Consider the following 13,525-nt stretch of genomic DNA (forward strand, 5'->3'; position numbering starts at 1 on the left):
AATCTGTATAGAATTTCAAATGGAAGACTTTATTTTATCTATAAGGGTAGATTACTTTCTTTCCATTATCTATGTTCATGATATAAGTCTTAAGTAATTGTATTTTTAGTATCGCCCACATGAGGATTGGGCTTGACAGAATGAAAACAAGCTACCCCTTGTAGATTAAATAAAGGGTTCTGTTCGAAATTCCATGCAGATTCCCGAGTTGGAGAAAAATACCCTGATTTTTACAAAATACATGTAAAGCAGTTACCTCAGTCAAAACGTTGTGAGAATAACATCCAAGATGAGAAGAGTAGTTTGAATAATCAAAATAATAGGAAATATTATTTAATAAAATAAAAATTATATTGAGGTCCGCATTGATTGTTAAAAAATGCTGGATGTGTCTCAAGGGGATTATATTTGCCTAAAAATTATTTCCCCAAATGCTACTTTGCTTATATCCTGTTTAGTTCAATCAATACAGAGTGCGTCCTTAGTTCTATCCCAAGAATTTAATATTATAAAATGTTAAAAATAAGAATAAAAAGATCATGTAGTGTTATGGGCTATATATAATTCCTCATTCAATCCTGGTTAACACCAGGTAAAATGATTCTATTTAATTATATAACATTCCAAACAAAAAACAAGATCGAACTAGACACCCACCTAAACACAAATAATTCGCCTCCTCCTTTGAGGTTCGTATTCACAAGTATGTGTGGACTTAGAACTAATCTAGGCAAAGTAGTATGCATTCTCAGGTTCTAAGCAAGCTTAAATTCTTTCCTCGAACTGCTAGACCTTGAAATTCCCTCCCTGTATCCTGCTTCCCCGACTATACTAACATGCAGAAGTTTAAGTGTAATATGAACAGACATCTTGCTACTCAACTCCCTACGTAATGTGTCTCTGTAGGAATAGTTCCTAATTCACAGTAGCCATTGATTTGCCTGGTTTGGTGAATATGAATTACAAATATAAACAAAAAAAAGAAGCCATATTTAGTATTTTATACTCTCTATATTTGGTTTTCTTAAGTTTTTTATCAACTGATTACATTTTCTAAAGGAAATAGTTTTTATAAAATGATTATCTGTTTTCAGTGAAACAGTTTTTTATTATTTGATTATAGTTTCGAAATTAAATATTTTTGATCAACGTTTCTAAATGAAATAGCATTTTATCAAATGGTTACAGTTTCTAAACGTGTAACAGAGCCGCTGACGCTGGCAGCAGTAACGTATAACATATGCAAATTACCAAGCCGGCTATGCGATGTGACGTCACAGCAGAGACACCAAGAAGAAAGAGCATTGGGTGTTGGGAGGAGTGGTGTTCGAGGCAGGGACGGTGTTTAGAGAAGTACATATTCAAGACGTAAAGGATTCAAGATGTGTTCAAGATATAAGAAAGTGGAAAAGGGTGTATTCAAGACAAGACGAGAGAAGCACATGTTTAAGGTACGTGGGTGACGTCACAGAAGGGACGAAAAGTCACACTTGGCTGGAGAAGGAGAAATGAACTGTTTAAATATTCAAGAAAAATGCATTGTTGGAAATACCAGATATAAAGGCTTTTGTTAAAAAAGTTTTTTTTTTCCTCTCTTCTGTTTCCTTGTGACAGTCTACAACGTGTTGGGTCCGTTCAAATGTAATGACACTGCTAAAAAAAGACGTACGACGTTACAAATGCAGTCAGCTTCTAAACATCTCTATTCAAACATCTTTGAAGAATGTTTTAACCATTTCTCATTGTTTTAAACACATGCCTTTCCATGTTTATGCAACAGAGCAGTAACATTTTCTTCGCTAGGTAATGTTTACGTGTGTAAATAAAATGTCTTTCTGTCATATGTAAGTATTAAATAGTATTGATTATTTGTTAAATGGACACATGTTAAGAATACTTGTTTTTATTTCATGAAACCAGAATAATTGCAGATGTCAACTTTAAAATCAATAATTCTTTTATGGAATAAAAGAATAACATTGTTATTTTAGAATTCTGCTTTATTTTATTTTTTCTTGTACATTTTTACAATGTTTATCCTTTTGTTTATGTATTTTAGTCAGTGGCAAAACAACTAATATTCTCCGGAATTCCAGCAGGAAAATATTTGTGATTTGCTACATAGAAGAAATAAGTCAACAGACAATGTTGTTTTTAAATAAAACAAACAAAAAAACTTAGAATAAAATGGATGCAAATAGAATTTAAACAAAAAGGAAGCAACTTTATATGACTGTATAAAATACAGACACAAGGAAATCCGGTATGAAGCACGAATGTATGAGTATGTGGCTATCACATGACCAATACACAAAACATCAGTTTTTTAGTGAGGTGAAGGTTTCCTTTCTTATTAAGATTGGCCAGGATAAAAAAAACAAAAAAACTTGATTCCAACCTTTATTTTTGCTTTTAAAGATTTTAAATAAGATGACTTTATAAAATGTAAAAGAAATTCAAAAATAGAAAATAATTTCTTTGCTTTGAATCATGCGTTTGGGTTGAATTTGCGTTCTTCAATAAACACAGATATTGTTGTTGTCATTTTCTAAAAGAAATTGGAAAGTTATCAAATCTGGGCGATATCTTGTTGCAAAATTTGATGATTTCAGACAGAAGTCTTTGGGCAAGAAATCTGTAGAAGAATCTTATAAAGAAGCAGTTCAATATCAGTGCCAAGGAAGCCATATTATCTGATCATTAGATTCTTCCTCTAAGATAATCCTCCGTGCAAATAATCATCGCTTGGATTTGATTTCAGTTCCTTTCATATCTTCTTTTACTTCTACAGATGTAGCATCGATTCATAAATGTAATGTTCGTTAGTTACTGGTTCATTATATCTTCATAAATATCACACTGTTAAATTATTGGCTGATTATATCTTCATAAATGTCACACTGTTTAATTATTGGTTTATTATATCTTCATAAATGTCACACTGCTTAATTATTGCTTAATTATATCTTCAAAAACGTCACACTGTTTAATTATTAGGTAATTATATCTTCATAAATGTCACACTGTTTATTTATTGGTTTATTGGTTTATTATATCTTCATAAATGTCACACTGTTTAATTATTGTTTAATTATATCTTCATTAATGTCCCACTGTTTAATTATTGGCTAATTATGTTTTTATAAGTATTATGCTGTATAATTACTGAGTTAGTATATCTTTTAACGAAAATAAGAAATTCGGTAGACTTTTTTCTTTTCCTTTTTTTTTTCAACTATAATTTCCATAGTATGATTGGATTCACTCGAGGAAAGGGAGAGCTGAATTAATCAGCATATACATAAAGTATTAAAAAAACAGTAAAATTGATTTATAATTGTAGTGATAATCTGGAAAAAAATAATGAAGAAACACAATAGGAAAATTCTGAGCAATACAAATGAATCGAACACAAATAATTTAGCTAAATCATGTAATTGCTCGAATATAAGGGAATGTCCACTAAATGAAAATTGCTTAGTAACTTCTGTAGTATATAAAGCCACTAAAGAATACCCAAATATCAATAAGTCTTATATAGGTATGACTGATAACACTTTCAAGGAAATATCCTCCAGTCATAAATAGTCCTTTTGAGAATTCTAACTAACTGAGTAGGTGGCATTATTTTAACAAAGTGCACTGCAGATATTCTTATAAATGTTTGGCAGATGGAGTGTCATGTAAACAAACTCCCTCCGGACTACAACTTGGATGTCTTCAAGTCTAATGTTAACAAATTCCTAATGAACCGCCCCCTTAAGTAAACACTTCATCAAATCTCCTCACTAACGTAATGTACTTGCAATAACCCTTATCCCTGAGTGGCTTCCGGGCCTTGATAAGTGGTGATCTCTGTGTAAAAAAAAAAAAAAAAAAAAAAAACTCAAACCATTAGAGTTCGCCGGTTAAATAAACTAAATTAATATTAATGTTTTCCCTGTATGTTTTGAATGTAGCAATGTAGTAATGTTTTCTGGTAAATATTCTAAGTTATTTCCAGTTATAGCAGAATAGACTATAATATAATATAAATAATACAATACTAAATATACTAAATTTATCTGATGCTCAATGATATTCAGAGCATATATATATATATATATATATATATATATATATATATATATATATATTAAAGTTCAATTCACAACTTTTGAAAATACATGTTCTTTTATTTTCTCATAAGAGCTTTTCATTAGCAATCTTCAACAAACAGTAAAAATATGTTATCACTGCATTTTTGAATGTCGTAAACTCTTCAGACAATTCTATGGAGAAAAAAAAACATATTCTAACGCAATGTTTACATGTCACAAACATTCAAATTCATACCTCTTATGTCGAGGGTGTAATTCTCGTTGTTGATCAGGTCTACATCTTTTTATTTCATTTATTTCTATTTAAATAAAAAAAAAATGGAGACGTGACCAATAACGAGAATTCCACCCTCGGCATAAGAGGTATGATTTTACTGTTTGTGACATGTAAAGATTGTGTTTGAATGTTTTTTCTCCATATAATTGTCTGAAAAGTTTGCTACATTCAAAAATACAGTGATAACATATTTTTACTGTTTACTGAAGATTGCTAACGAAACAGATCTGTAACATATACTCTTACGAGAAAATAAAAGAACATATGTTTTCAAAAATTGTGAATTGAACTTCGAAAAAAATGTATGATTTATGCTCTGAATATCATTGAGTATCAGATAAATTTAGTATATTTGGCATAGTATTATTTATTTATATTATTGTCTATCCTGCTATAACTGGATAAACATTACTCTTGGAATATTTGCAAGAAAACCATGTGTGCTTATGTGTGTGTGTGCGCGCATGCGTGCGTGCGTGTGTGTGTGTGTGAGAGAGAGAGAGAGTGATTATGGCAGCAGATATTTTTTAAGAGAGAACCATAATTACATATAATTCATAAATAGTTAATATATTTCTTGTTAGGGAATTTCAAATAGATATTTGTTTATTTAGCCGACCATTTGAAGTTATACCAAAATTGAAATGTTGTGACAGGTGATGAGAATGGAATTCTAGAAGAACGCATAAATCAAAAATGCTATCTAGAAAATTTAAAGGGAGTGCAAGATTTTTGTGATAATCAGATCAATGACAAGGAAGATGTTCGCTTAAGAAAATTTATTGTATTTTAAATTGGGTAAACTTTTTGGACAACATTCGATTTAGTAACATCACTATTGATAAATTTCTAAAAATTACATGAGTACATATAAAAATATTCATATAAATGAAGCTGTTAAAAACGGAGATTTCCAAAGAGGTATAACAAATAAAAAAACTAAAAAAACTGATGGGGTTGAGTACATTAACTACATTAGATAATCGTCTAAAGATAAACAAGGTAAATAGTTATGTTTTTGAATTTTTGAGATGAGGATTCATATTATTTGGATTTTTCGGACTATCTTGAGTATAATTTTCACAACGTTCCAATCGATGTAACCTCTGCCCTTCTTCAGATGTATCTTGTCAAACTCTTTCTATCTAACTCTAAAATCTGCATGTTGAACTCAGAAATCTGCATGGAATTTCGAATGGAACCTGCTATTTAATCCATAAAGCCAACATTCCCTCATTTTGTCAGCCATGACTGAGTAGAAGTTCTAAGTAGTTCACAATTGTATTTTGAGTGTCGCCTGCACTAAAGATTGAACCTTCAACTTCAAGAAGAGTGTGACTTACTATTGAATTTTTACTTTATTCACTATAAAGAACCTGTGGCGTAGTGTATAAAGCATTTCAAATTGTCATAGACTCTTGAAAATTCAGTATTGCTATACATCTTATGATAGTCTCAATTTTTATGATTTCAGGTTCAAATGAACACCTATAGCAGAAATTGGAATACACCCTACTAAAGTGAAGCAGGCTTTAGTAGGGTGTATTCCAATTTCAGTGGAAGCATGCTGGCTCTCCCAGATCCAACAAGACCAGACAAAGCAAATCCTCTCAGAAGCATAGTGATCCCTTTTTTTAACAGCATGGGCATACTCTACATGCACTGGGTTCCTACTGAACAGACAGTCAACAAGAAATACTATGTTGAGGTCTTAAGGGAGTTCAGGAAGAGATTCGATCAAGTGAAGCGAGCACTCTTCAAATCGGGTCAGAGGCATTTCCACCAGGACAATGCACCAGTCCACAACTCCATTCTTGTCACAGATTATTTGACTAAGATGAGAATCAAGACAGTTCCTCACCCTCCCTATACTCCAGACCTTGCTCCCTGTGAGTTTTTGGTTATTCCCTAACCCAAAGGAAACCATTAGCGGTTGTCGTTATGAGAAAATTGAAGAGATGAAAGAGGCTGTGACGAAGGTCATTGACACACTCACACAAGAGGACTTTCATGTGTCATGTGGCCTTCCAGAAGTTGTTGAAATGATACAAGTGCATTGTGGCCAGAGGAGATTACTTGGAAGGGGACTAGTGTCTCATGTGTGTACTATCAATAAAAGTACCCATACGAAAGAGTCTGGAAACTCATTGAAGGAACCTGGTAGTTATTCAAATAAGCTTTAACAATGTCAGAATACAGACTCATTAACCCAATTTAATTTGCAAATATTCATTAGTTAGCATTTTTCTTCTCTCATTCTTTAATGTTATTTACTTTTATTCTATTAACTAATTGGTTTTGCTGGCTCGCAATTGCATCGCGAAGTTTGCAACTTGAAATATTAAAACATTTATTCAAAATAATAATATTGACAAACTTTTGGGACTGACCTTCACTCTTGTAAAAATTGAAGACCTACATCAGAACCGTTGCCAAAGTTGCTTGAAAAATGGTTGTATCATTCTAACGTCCCTGAAAAGTATCTGACTCCTGGTGCAGTTCTCTAGCTATACAAGAGCCAAATACATCCTAAGATGGAGTACTGTTGCCACATCTAGAAAGGAGCTGCTAAGAGTACCCATTTCTGTCTTGACAATGTACAAAACCATCTTGGAAATTTAGTGTGAGATAATTTTTCTCGCCTCTCTACGTCCTTTTACTCCAAGAAGTTGTGAGTTTATGTCTGCTCTATCATTATTTTCATGGCAGGTGCTTGACTGAGCTCTAATCTATGCCCCCCACCTGCAAGATATTTACAATACTCGTCTACCTACAACAACTGTAAATAATTCTCCTTATTCTCTATCAGTGCCTAAAATTAAACGAAAATGCCATGAGCAAAGTTTTTTTTCCTCGAAATGTTTGTCTGTGGAGCATAATATCATAGGGCTGCTTTCCAGCTGATTATATCATGGTCATTTTCAAGTCTAATGTAAATAAGTTCTTTTTTAGCTGTCCTCTTAAATAATCCAACTTTACCCAAGTTCTAATCAAATATTAAATAATCAAACCCTAGCTAAGTCTATCTGATATTCATTAACCCTTATCCTCATGTGGCCTTTGGGCCTCGATAAGCGTAAAACTAGTAAAAACAAAGGTTAACGTTGCAGCTGATATTCCATATACACAAGTAATATATCAGAAAAAGTGTGTATCTATTATGTGCAGTTGAATTAACTGGAAATACTGTGCTTAACTTTCGTGTTTATTTATTTACATTATTTGCATTTATAAATCGTTATGAATATGATGTTGACAGATTTCTTGTAATCTTTTTACTTGGATTTATAATAATCCAAAGTCAGAAAACAAAAAAAATAATAAAGTGCTGAGCATATTTAAAGCCAATATTCCAGAAAATGACAAGCTCCTCTAATCTGGGTAAAAAAAGAAATTAAATTGTCATCTGACGAAGATAATGCGATTATTTTTCGATATTGAAATATCTATCCCTCTCCTCCCAACCGCAACCTCTTCTCTCCGTATATCTATTTGCATAAAGAGTTGATTAATTTTAAAGCTAATTAATCTATTTCCAGCAAATGTTTGTGGCTTGGAAAACAACAAGTACTTAAAATCAATGGACTGCATTCTATTGCTTCCTTCAGCCAATAATGGAGACAGAAATCTTTTTCTTTTTTATATCTGTTACCCAAATGTAGTGGCTGTTTTTGTAGATGATCATACTCAAGTAGATAATTCTGTACTAGAATTGCCTTTTGTTTTATAAGTACTTTTAAAAAAAATCACTAAAAATTAGAGATAACCCTTTATAAGACATATCCATCTTGTTATATGATAATTGGACCAATACCCGTCCCAATGCAGGTAAAATGAATTCCCCCAAACAGAATAGTTTTACACCTCTTTTACAAAGATTTAAACCTCATGTCTATAATCCTTATATCAATTGCGATCTAAAACTAAATTACTCAGGGTACTTAGATAAGTATATTTCATTTTGATCCTAAGCGGTTGATTCCCTGAATTTCATTAGCTGCAAAATGATAACCATTTGATTATATTTAAGGTAAGAATACTCAAATCCCTTAGGTGCTATCATATTTTTCTTTTTACAAAAAAAAAAAAAAAAAAAAAAAAAAAAAATCAGTATATTAATCAAATGCTCATCTTATAGGAAAATCCTTGCTGGAACTGCTTGATCTGACATCACACGTGAGATGAAAGAATCTTGAACCTGAGTAGAAGTGACCAAATGTTGGTTGTTCAAATGACGGATGCGTTCAGGTGTGGAGCTTTTTAGAAATAACTCACTCAATATTATTTAAATATAAAAACAGTGAGGAGAAATACGAAAAGCAGATATAAACGCTACAAAGGTTTTATATAAATTCAAACATGCACAGTAGCAATGATTTAGGTAGAAACGACACAGGTAAAAACGACACATGTAGGAACGACACAGGTAAAAACGACACATGTAGGAACGACATGGGTAAAACGACACATGTAGGAACGACACATGTAGGAACGACACAGGTAAAAATGACACATGTAAAAACGACACAGGTAGAAACGGCTCGGTAAAAGTGACACAGGTAAAAACGACACGGGTAATAATGACACAGGTAGAAATGACACAGGCAAAAGTGACGCAAGTGAATGAATAAAAATACATTAAGCAAGAATTTAGAGCAATGGTACTCAATCTTTTTCTCAATTGACCTCGATCATGCACCTAACTAAAGACATGACCGCAACCCCACTAGTTTTAGTTGTGTTGTAACAGGATGCGGACACACGTATGGCGGCTATATGCAAATACCTTGGCGTGTGCGAAATGACATCACGGTAAGGAAAAAGAAAAAGACTATAAAAAGGAGAAAGAGCACAGAAGAGAAGATGATCACGTGGGTGACGTCACGGCCATAATGAGATGTCATGCGTGGTGGGAGAATGAGGAACAAAGGTATTTTTTTCAAGTTTCTTCGTCTTTTCCAATCTGTGTCTCCTTTGAGATTGATTCTAGAACGTGTGTGACCCGGTCGTCTATTTGTTAATGCGTGTAACGTTACAGTGTTATTATGTGTACGATAACGTGTTATAACGCATGTAATGCGTTATTTATAACGTTTTTGTATTTGTAACGTTTTAACGTATTCGTAACGTGTTAACGTATTTGTAACGTTGTAGGGTTATAACGCGTTTAATAACGTGTTATATCACGTATAACGCGTTATTTATAACGTGTTATAAGGCGTGTAACGCGTGTAACGTTACAGTGTTATTTATTCGATGCACAGTTATGAGTGAACGTTGTTTGGCCTGTGTCTGTGTATATTGTCAGTTAAAGCCTTTATAAACGTTAACTTATAAACAAGTTCATATTAACGATGTTGATATCAGATTTACAAAAACCTTCCACCCCATGTTTTGCGCACATCGATTTAGCTTCAACTTATACAGCTGAAATACTTAGGCATAGATATCTTGCAATCTTTTACAAATATTTATTGAATATACACTTTTGTCATATTCATCTGGTCTTTATAAGCATACTTATTCTCTATTTTGTAATTGTAAACTGACTCTTTGTAACTGATATTCAATGCATATGATTTGCATATTTATGAAATCATTACCGAGGATTACATAAACACATTGAAACGTGTCAAACCAGATAGATTACTCTTTTGCTGAATGTGTTACTTTTTCTGATTGAAAACATTTAAATGATAATACTCAATAATAATACTTGCTTCTCTATTTAAACAGTTTCTTTCTGCATATTACAGCGTGTAGCTTACATCTAGATGAGCCCCCACGGTGTATGTAGCTTTACCTTCAGCAAAACAGTTGACATCAAACTAGGTTTTGTGTTAAACATCTTTGTTAGTTTGTATCATCTTGTCTGATATATTCACAATTGGCAATGGCTACCCAGCATCACACATGATCCTAATTTCCATAAATTATGTAGATTACACACATAAAAATAAAATTGAAGCTAAACAATCCGTTTAATATGATAATGTGAAATGTCTACGTTCATCTTGGAACAAAATGAGAGTAAAAATAATTATTCCCTGGTTGAGGTTTGAACTCCCAAACTATTTCTCGAATTACGGTGCAGGAACCGACTGACATGGAAGCAAGTATGGCATGTAGACGCTCTATTAAATAATAAAGCTTTTGTTTTAACATTTTCTTTCTCATTTTCACTTTCTCTTCCTCTCTTTCTCGCAAGAATTGATTTTCAGTCAGCAAACAAATGAAAGAAAAGAAAGTGAAAAATAATCCATACTTTCTTTTTCTCTTTACTCTGTGAATATAAAAAAATCTGTTATTTAATTAATGATTTGTGTAGTGATATCAAGAATTTCTCTGCCTTCCTTTATTTATTATTACTAATAAATAATTAAAAAAAAAGTAATCAGGATTAAATATAAAAATCGTTGAAATAGCAAAACAAACCAACATTGGTCATAAATCATTGATAAACCATTTTTTTTTATGTAGCATAGCATGTAATAAAAAATCATAAAGATCAAAGAGTAAAAATCGATTTTTTTTATATATTAGATATTTCGGCTCATGTAACTCCCGACCTTCTTCAAAAGTATCTTATTGAACTTTAAAATCTTATAGTGGAACTGGAAATTTTTTGTCGAACTCGTAACTTGGGAACCAGAATAGAAAATTCACAAGTTCAGCTAGAAGATTCCCAATTTGAAAAGATACAACTGAAGAAGGTTGTAGGTTACAAAGGTGAAAATGTTGTAAATATAACAAAAAAGCTGAGAATAGTAGTCTAAATAATCTAAATAAAATAGTGATCAGGATTAAATATAAAAATGTATGAAATCGAAACGATGCAAATTATTAGTCCTCATCTAAAGAATTCCCAAATCTGATTTTTGCCATATCTTTTATCATGAAACCAGTTCTTTTAAAATATAAATTCAACAGAATTTCTCTAAAGCAAGAAGAAAAAGATGCAACATAACATAATGCAGTTATTTTTTCTGTTTATTATTTTATATTTCGATATTACAGGGAAAAAAATGTCTCCTCTTTTTTTTTAAACAACATATAGATTGTCGTATGGGAGAATAAGAGCAAAGAATGATAAATTGAAAAGTGGTATGTTGTACGGTTGCCTACGGACCACCACACATTGTATGCAGTTTCAGTCACAAAGGAGACTAAGACAAAGAACAGAAAATAACTCCGACTCACTTGTTCTTTTTAGCAATAACATTTATTTCCTCGTTGTTACAGCCGCGACGTCACTAACGTAACCTCCTCCTCGTCCTTCACGCCTTGCACATCATCGCAAACATTACCTACGTCTTTCACAAGATCCCGATTAGTAATTCAAGTATAAATCCTATTGATTTTATTGCATCCAATTATACACTAATACTCTTGATAAATGTATGAACTCAAATTTTTTCCCCCACAACCATTGGTAAAAAACAGCAACTTGTATTCAATAAATTGTTCACACTAATTGTTTTCATTTGCCTCTCCACAAGATAAGAGTTAGACACGAGTTCACTTTTTAATGTGAGCAAAATCCAGCTCCCCAAAGAGGTGCACTTTGGATTATGATAAAAAATAAAAATTGTCTCGGTCTAGAAAGATTTCTACTTCACTGACTGAGGAGTCAGTGAAATAGAAAAAAATCAGAATAGATACTACACTTTGTTCCTAGTTAAAATGTCAATGATTGTTCACAGAAATTGTCTTTTAGCATTAAAAACCCCAAAGGAGATTAATAGACCATAAAATAGATAGACCAAACCTAATGGATTCCATGACAGAAATATATGGCACAATCCGATTGACACACTGGTTATCATTAGATCATCGAAGTTAAGCAACATTGAGCCTGGTCAGTACTAGATGGGTGACCATTTTGGAGTACCAGGCACTGTATGTAGGAGGACTTCAACACCTCCCTGCAAAAACCTTACATCATAATCTTCCTTATCTGGGATATACATTCAGTTGGGGACTGCTTGTGAATTTAATATTGCTTTGACACTTCCTCTGAAGGAGGAAGCCTGTTCAACCCATCTAGAGTGAATACTATGTGTGTATATATATATGTAAATATTAGTATGTGTGTCCTGCAAAAGGGCGTTGAAGTTGCTATGAAGGCCTTGCTACAGTTTCAAGTAATAATTTGGTAAATCGCTGTACTGAACGAGTGTCAAGGCTTTTGTGCATTTCAATGTCTCTTTTGTAAGGATGAAAGACCCGGATGTATTCATATTAATTACATCACTTCCCTCTGATCTAAATTTTCCCGTAAATTTTAGCTTTAATATCTTCTCTTGTTTAGGGTCTGGACATTTCTCAGTCTTTTCTTACTTAATCTTCTTTGCCATGTTGATCTTTGTACTTCTGGCCTTGAGTTCAGAGATATCTCCATTGGAGAATGCTGAACAGGAATTTCAAACACACTGTATAGGACCTTCATTAGAATCTCTTTGGTATTTTCCGTGGCCTCTGGATCTGAATTGATTCCGAAGTCTTTTGCATATAAATTTGTTTCCTTTTATGTCATGTATGACCTGTCTAATTCTTCTGGTTATTATTCCTTCTTCCCAAAATATTTTTCATCCCTAAAGTTTTTGAAAAAACTTTGTTATAGGCTTTAGTCATCTGTTTTTCTTTTATTGATGGTTTCTTTGCTAGAATAGGCAGCAGCTCATCAAACCCGAGCATATTTTTCTCATAAACATTAACTTTGCTCGTGGTAAATGTTTATTCACATTTTGCGTGCAAAAATTTCTGAAAACTTCATTTGCGTCCACGTCTTGAGAGCTCGTTTGAACGTATTCACAATTTTTTTTTTTTTTGTCTATCCACTTGATTTTGGATAGTATACCGACGCTATCACGTGATCAGTGGGCGATGATCTGCAGAATTCCTTAAATTCTCTTTCTGCAAATTGTGTTCTATTATCACAAACTGAAGTTTTCAGGACTAAAAATTTTGTTAAAGGCGTTTATTGTATTTGTTGAAGTCGGATATTTGCACTTAACAATTTCTGGACACTTAGTGAAACTATCCGCAATAATCAAGTAATACGATCCATTTATGCACTCCGCATAGTCGATATGTCTATGGGATATCGGTTTTTGGCCATGGTTGAATCTTTACTAGTGGATCCCTT

This window comes from Euprymna scolopes, chromosome 16, assembly GCF_053919585.1.
Source record: "Euprymna scolopes isolate OS-2025 chromosome 16, ASM5391958v1, whole genome shotgun sequence".
Classification (NCBI taxonomy): domain Eukaryota; kingdom Metazoa; phylum Mollusca; class Cephalopoda; order Sepiida; family Sepiolidae; genus Euprymna; species Euprymna scolopes.